The sequence below is a fragment of the Lactuca virosa genome, chromosome 6 (assembly GCF_052849685.1).
Source record: "Lactuca virosa cultivar CGN04683 chromosome 6, Lactuca_virosa_CGN04683_v6, whole genome shotgun sequence".
Classification (NCBI taxonomy): Eukaryota; Viridiplantae; Streptophyta; class Magnoliopsida; order Asterales; family Asteraceae; genus Lactuca; species Lactuca virosa.
Window position 1 is genome coordinate 116,550,500 of NC_136431.1, and position 7,454 is coordinate 116,557,953.

Here is a 7,454-nt window from a genome sequence, read left to right on the forward strand (position 1 = left end):
TCTTTATGCATTGACGACATCATCCCTTTTGTCCCACCTTCTTGTCTATGTAAAAATAATCAGGTTACTTGAAAGATAGGAGCCAAAAATTCAAAACCAAGGACAAGGTCCCTGTTACACTAAACAGAAAGTAAATCATGTTCCACCACCGAAAGAATGGCACACCTGAAAACATGCATAATTGAAATTGTTAATATTAAAGAAATGTGAATAATTGACTTTGATGAATCAATACTTTGTTTTCTTAATCAATCGTGTATTAGCATGTATAGTATATGGAATTGTTAGCCATGGCAAATGGAAGCTATATATTTTTCAAAAGACATAATCTTACCTTGAGGAGATCGTCACAGACATATTTTGTTAGCCATTGCAGATGGAAGCTATATATTGGCTTTCCAACATCCATAAAATATTTTAATTTTGTAACCTGTTGGTCTAGTGTGAGAGCTCGACCTCCCTGTATAACAAGGGTGCCAGAGGTTCATACAAGAATAATTTACTAAACAACGCATCTACAAACATAATTTACCTTGATGCTTCAATAAGCAAAGGAATTCCTTTTCTAATCCAACCCTAAAGCCCTAGTGGACGACAAATAATCAGCCTTAACCATGACTATTATACATCATATAGTCACACCATGTAAAATAATTAAACAATTGCAAGAAGCTTAGCATGAATGTAGTTCATAATAAGAATAAAATCAAGGACCCCCTTGGGTCAGAGCATTGCAGGTTTTGATTGGACTAAATTTGCATGTATAGTTGTATACTTATTGGGAAAAGTATGGTTGGAAACTTTACAAAATAGTCCAAAGACTATATCAACCTGCAATGTTAGTCCCTTAACAAGTTTTGTTACCCTATCAGCATAATTCTAACTAATAAGTTATAACAATCAAGTTTCCATACACTAATCTGTGTCAACTTAGCAATAGTATATTTTTATCTTTCAGAAAATGAACATCTTTTTTTTTTCAAAACGAATATAACGAAATACTGGTGTCATTGAAGTAGAGGCGTCTCCACATCACAATACTCCCTTCAAATTTCGTTTTCTTCTTTTTGTAAAAATCCCTCTTTTCCTTTAGCCCATAGAACAAAGTACAACCCAGTAAACATCACAAACATACCTGTAAGGCTGTGTAAACAAGATAAAAACTTGATGAACAATCAAAACAAATGATCAATTATGTCTAGTGTTAGATCAGTAAAGCACATGGCACAACTGTTTAATGCATGAGTATAGTATGATACCTTCCAATAGCAATGGAGTGACCTAAGAAGCGAGAAATGACAACAGTGATGATAGTGCCAATGGGATTGAACATGGAAACCAAAACAGGACCTCTCTTCCTCATTGCGTATCCATTGAAGCTTACACAAAATCTGGATACTAAAATGCTAGATCGTCATAGTGAATGATAAAACAAAGTTCAGAAAGTAACCTATAACAACCTAGAATGCTAAACGAATCTGCCATAGCTTACAAGAATAAGCCACTTACTCTGCAATCAACCATAAAAACTTCAATCAGTTCATAAGCAGATGAAATTTTCTTGCCCCTTCGTCTTCTCTAAGGCGCCTATTGATCATCCCAAAACCCAATTCACTCCTAATCAACCAATTCGAAGAGGCAGAAAGGCTACATTCGAGATGAAGCAGAGAAAACTGGGATGAGGTGATGAGGCATTTAATGGTTGTAGCGATGGTTCTTGTGTAGGTGGCGTGTAGTGGTGAAGGGTGTGTGTGTGTGTCATGTATTGCATCATAGTTTCTCGTGGGTTATGGTATGGAGGTCGACAATGGTGAGTGGCTCTTGACTATCGGATGTGTCAGAAGGAAGGTCGCCATATGTGGACCGACGATGGTGAATTAACCGGCATTGTGTGTTGTCGGCGGCTGATTTTAGGTTAGAGAGAAGATAGATAGTAGAGAATAGAGGGGAGGAGCATATCAGGAGTGTTCCAAAATGGAATTAGGTCTACCAATGAGGGAAATTGAAACTGGGAAGCGGGAAGTGAAAATGAGAGCGGCAACCTGAAATTATCAGATTTAATTTTGAAATTTTTTTAAAGAAAAACTAAAATTTTCAAACTCTTACACATGAAATTATCATATTTAATTTTGAAAATTTATACAAAAACTAAAATTATCAAACTCTCAAAGTTAATGATTGACATATATTATTAAATAAATTTTCAACAAATTAACCATAATTTATATATATATATATATATATATATATATATATATATATATATATATATATATATATATATATATATGTATATATATATATATATATATATATATATATATATATATATATATATATATATATATATATATATATATATGTGTGTGTGTGTGTGTGTTTGTTTATAAATACACAAGGCATATAAGTGGAGAATATAATTTTGTTGTGATTAGAAATCAATTTCAAATATGTTTTTCTAATTTTTAATAATATGTATGTAAAAATATACCTCACACTTAGGGGGGTGGTGTAAGGGTATGGTGGAGTGGATGAGTCTAAATGTAAGGTGTGGGGTGTATGTAGTTGTGGATCTTAGGATATGTAGCATAAGGTGAGGTGGGGGTAGGGTAGGGGTGTGTGGGAGGGTAGGTGGGTGGGTGGGTGGGTGTGGGTGTGAAGGTGGAATGGGGTAGGCGTTAGTATGGGAATGTGGGAAAGGACTTAAATCCCTAAGTTATAAGCCTTAAGCATTAGGCCACAAGCTATAAGCCATATGTCATAAGCCTTAAGCCATAAGTTATAAGTCTTACCCCTAAACCATAAATTGGAAGCCTTTATTATTAAGCATAAATTAAAAACCTATATGTCATGAACCTTAAGCCATAATTCATAAGCCATAAGCCTTAAACTTAAAACATAAGCCATAAGCCTTAAGCCTTAACCCCTAACCTAAAACCTTAAGCCCTAACTTAAAACCTTAAGCCCTAACCCTAAGCTAAAATCCGTAAGGCATATGACATACGACATAATACATAAGACGCAAGACATAAGACATAAGAAATAAGACATAAGACATAAGACATAAGACATAAGACATAAGACATAAGACATAATACATAAAACATAAGACATGACATAAGACATAAGAAATAAGACATATGACATAAGACATAAGACATAAGCCAAATCCAAAAGCCATAAGCCACAAGACATAAACCATAAGCTATTAAGACATAAGCCATAAGCATAAACCATAATCCATAAGCTATAAGCCATAACCAGTAAGCCATAAGTAGTTAACACTAATCCATAACCCATAATCCATAAGCCTTAAACACTAAGCTACAAACCATAACTCATAAGTCATTCACTATATGCCACAAGCTCTAAACTATATGCCATAAGCCTTAAGTTATAACCCATAAGTCTTAAGCGCCAAGCCACACAAGTTAAACCACATGTATAAGCCATAAGCCACAAGGTATAATTAAGCGACAATCCATAAGCAATAAGTAGTTAGCAATAAGCCATAAGATCTAAGCCTTGATCCATAGGCCATAATCCCTAAGACTTGATCCCTAATTCATATGTAATGAGCCATAAGACATATTAAGTCATAAACCCTAAGCCTTAAGCACTAAAAAGCCTTAAGCCATACTCCATAAGTCATAAGCTATAAGCCATAATCCATAAGTCATAAGCATAAGCCATAATCCATAAGTCATAAGCTATAAGCCATAAACCATGAGCCATAAGCCATAAGCCCACCTACACGACACCGATACACCCACTAATCTAACACCCATTCCTAATTGGTAAGTGTCACCCCTACCATACACACCCTACCCCACCCTCACCTTACCTTGGCCATCACAACCATGCATCCCTACCTAAATATGAACACATACACCTTACCATATCCTAAATCCCTATATCCAACCGCCTCTACCTAGACCCACCTTTTATATACATGTACACCCCCACGCACACCCCTACACCATTTACCTATACATACCAATGCACACCCAACCACATGTATATATATATATATATATATATGTATATATATATATATATATATATATATATATATATATATATATATATATATATATATATATATATATATATAAGATAGAGAGGGAAAGCTCGGATAAAGATTTTTATTTTCAAAAACATTAGGTATGCGATGAAGATAAGTGATGACGGTGGGTATGATGATAAATAAATTAAAAAATGTTCAAATTTTATTTTACATTTGTTAAAACCCAACCACATAATAAGTTGAAATAACATAAACAAACACATAAATATGGGGGTATAGGGTAAGCATGTTGGTGTGGGGTAGGTGTGTCTATGTATAGGTCTTGTAGGTTATATGGAGTGAGAGTGGATGGGCATGGGAGTGTGGTTGTAGATGTGGGGTGGGATGGGTGGTATAAGTATGGGTAGCCGTGGGGTGTGGGATAGGGTAGGTATCAACATGGGTTTGTGGGAATTGGCTTTAAACCTTAAGCATTAAGCCATAAGTTATAAGTCATATGCCTTAAGTATTAAGCCCTAAACCATAATATGTATGACTCAAGCTCTAAGTCGTTAGCAATAATCCCTAAGACTTAAGCCCTAAACTGTAAGTCGTAGCCCTAAGCTTTAAATGATAAGTTTAATGCCTTAATCCTTAAGCCCTAGTATCTAAACTATATCCCACAAGCCATAAAACCTATGTCTAAGCCATAAACCCCAAGCCCTAACCCATATGCCTTATATCATGAGCCCTAACCTATAAGCCTTAATACATAAGCCATGAGGCATTAACCATAAGTCTTACAACTTAAGGCTTATACCTTAGGGCTTAGGGTTTATGGATTAGGGATTAAGTCTTATGGCTTCAGCTACATAACCTATGGCTTATGGATTAAGGCTAAAGGCTTATGACTTTAGGCTTAACTCTTATAACTTATGTCTAGTCACTTGTAGATTAGGGATTAGAGATTATGGCTTTAGGCTTAAATCTTATAACTTATGTCTAGTTGCATAAGCAATAAGTCCTAAGCCATAAGTCATATGCCTTAATCTATAATACATAAGCCCTAAACCTTAAGCATAAGACCTAATCTCTAATCCATAAGTCATAATCCCTAATCCATACACGATAGGCCCTAAGCCATAAGCCACCAATACCTACATATAAACCCCTACGTACATCCTACCATATCTTAAACCCATATCCACCCATCCTACCCAAACCCACCTGTACATGTATCTATACCCACACCTTAAGTACCCCTACGTACATCCTACCATATTTTAAACGCTAAGTACCACACATACTCCATACACCCCACCTCCACCCCTACTACCACAACCAGCCATCCCACCTCAGTCGAACATATCGTTTTGTCTATCATTCATCATCTATCCCTTATCATTACGTTATCTCACCTACGTCACCATAAATGAGTTCAAAATTTTTTATTCCATTTATCTTTAATGATTTAGATCCGGTTTGACCACACCATGTTCGATGCTACACCTTCACCGACCTCAACTAACTTCATCGTGTTTGATCCTTCCATCTCTAACTTCGACCTCCGATATCCACAATTTAATCTTATATATATATATATATATATATATATATATATATATATATATATATATATATATATATATATATATATATATATATATATATATATATATATGCAATCGTTACGATGATAAAATGGTCGATCCATGTCACTAAACCCAAACTTATAACACGAGTCCGATAGTCATTTGAACGATAATATAACCTTTTCAATTTTAAGAGAGATCAATCGAAAACCAAATTACTAAAACGTATGAAAGCATATAACAAACCATAATGACTATTTTTTTAGTTTCTTTATAGAGTATCATAAATAAAAAGAAAAAGATATATATTTTTAGTATTTAAAGGTCTTAGGAAGCAAAATCCATAAAAAGTTTATAAATTCATAAACCATAAAAAAACTATATAAAATGAGTAAATTGACATTCCTTTTTGTTTTTGCAAACAAACAAATAAAATTCAATTTCCATGAATTCAAAATCTTTCGAATTTTAGTTTTTTTTACAAATTCACATTCCCTTGCTTTTTGTTGTTTTCCCTCCTTTCATTCCTATTATTTATTTCAATTCCACTCCTCATGATTTTGGATAGAACCCTAAATCCAATTGCCCCTGCTGCTCATCGCCTCTACAGAGGCAAAATTATTTCCTAAATTTTATATGTTGTTTTCCCTTTCTCCTTCTAATCTAATATTGCTTTCTCCCTTCTTTCTCATTCCTTCACTCCATCTCCTCTGATTGGATCGGCTCCACAACAACATCCATATCCAAATCTGCAAGTTAGTTTATCGGTAAGTTTTTTCTTCAAACACTAAATTGATTTCAGTTGGCAAATGAATGACATTTGTTAAACTTGTTGTGGAGTGGATGATTATGAAAACAAGCAGGACTAGCAATACACAAATATTAATATTCTCCACACCCAAATTTCAAACTTCAAACTATCGGTTATTACATTTGAAGAGATATTCAATTACGGAATTCGCCACCATCATCCAGTAATATTGAAAAGCCCTACAATTTCACTGGCTTACTACTTAACGCACAGACCAACCGACCAAAGCTGCATCTTCGATTCTCCATTTTCCACTGCCTTCTTTCCCCCAAAATCGATGTTTCAACAACACCCATGGAGGCGGCGGTGAGGCAGCGAAACAAAAGGAAGGCTCGACGATGTCCAGACCCAACCATATTCGAGGTTTCTCTTCGGTTGTTGGGAAGGAATCGACCTGAACCATCCATCAGTTACTGCTTGCTTGAGTGACAATGCTGATGAACACTATTTTCACACACACACACCCACTCTCTCACCCTAAACCCTAAAGTCTCTAATGCTAGGATATTTATATCGATAATTTTAGTCGAGTTGAATGCCTTTCGGATCGAGTCCTTACAGGTCCGAGAGAGGGAAAATGGGGGAAAATGACATGTTGCGCTCCTGCAATGGTAAAACAGAAGAAGATAATGAAGTTCTGAAACTTGTCAATTCTAGTCCCTGGGATTAGGCATAATGACGGAATCTACCCTAACTTCAACTTAATTTAACTAAAGTGGTTTCTGAAAATAGCAATTTGCACCCTAGACATGCAAGTATACATTTAATAAAAATAATCTAATTTACTTAATTAATCACTAATAATCCTTATTATTATTATTATTATTATTATTATTATTATTAATCACTAATTGTAACCATAACCAAATGTTACTTACGCTCACAATATTTGTTTTTTAAAGTCACTTCATCATATTTTGACACACATAATAAAAGGCACATAACCATATACCACTAAAAGTAACTTGTTTTCTTGCTTTTACTAAGTCACTAGTAAACACCACCTATGGATACACAAATATTTAATGTGACCATATGTATCACC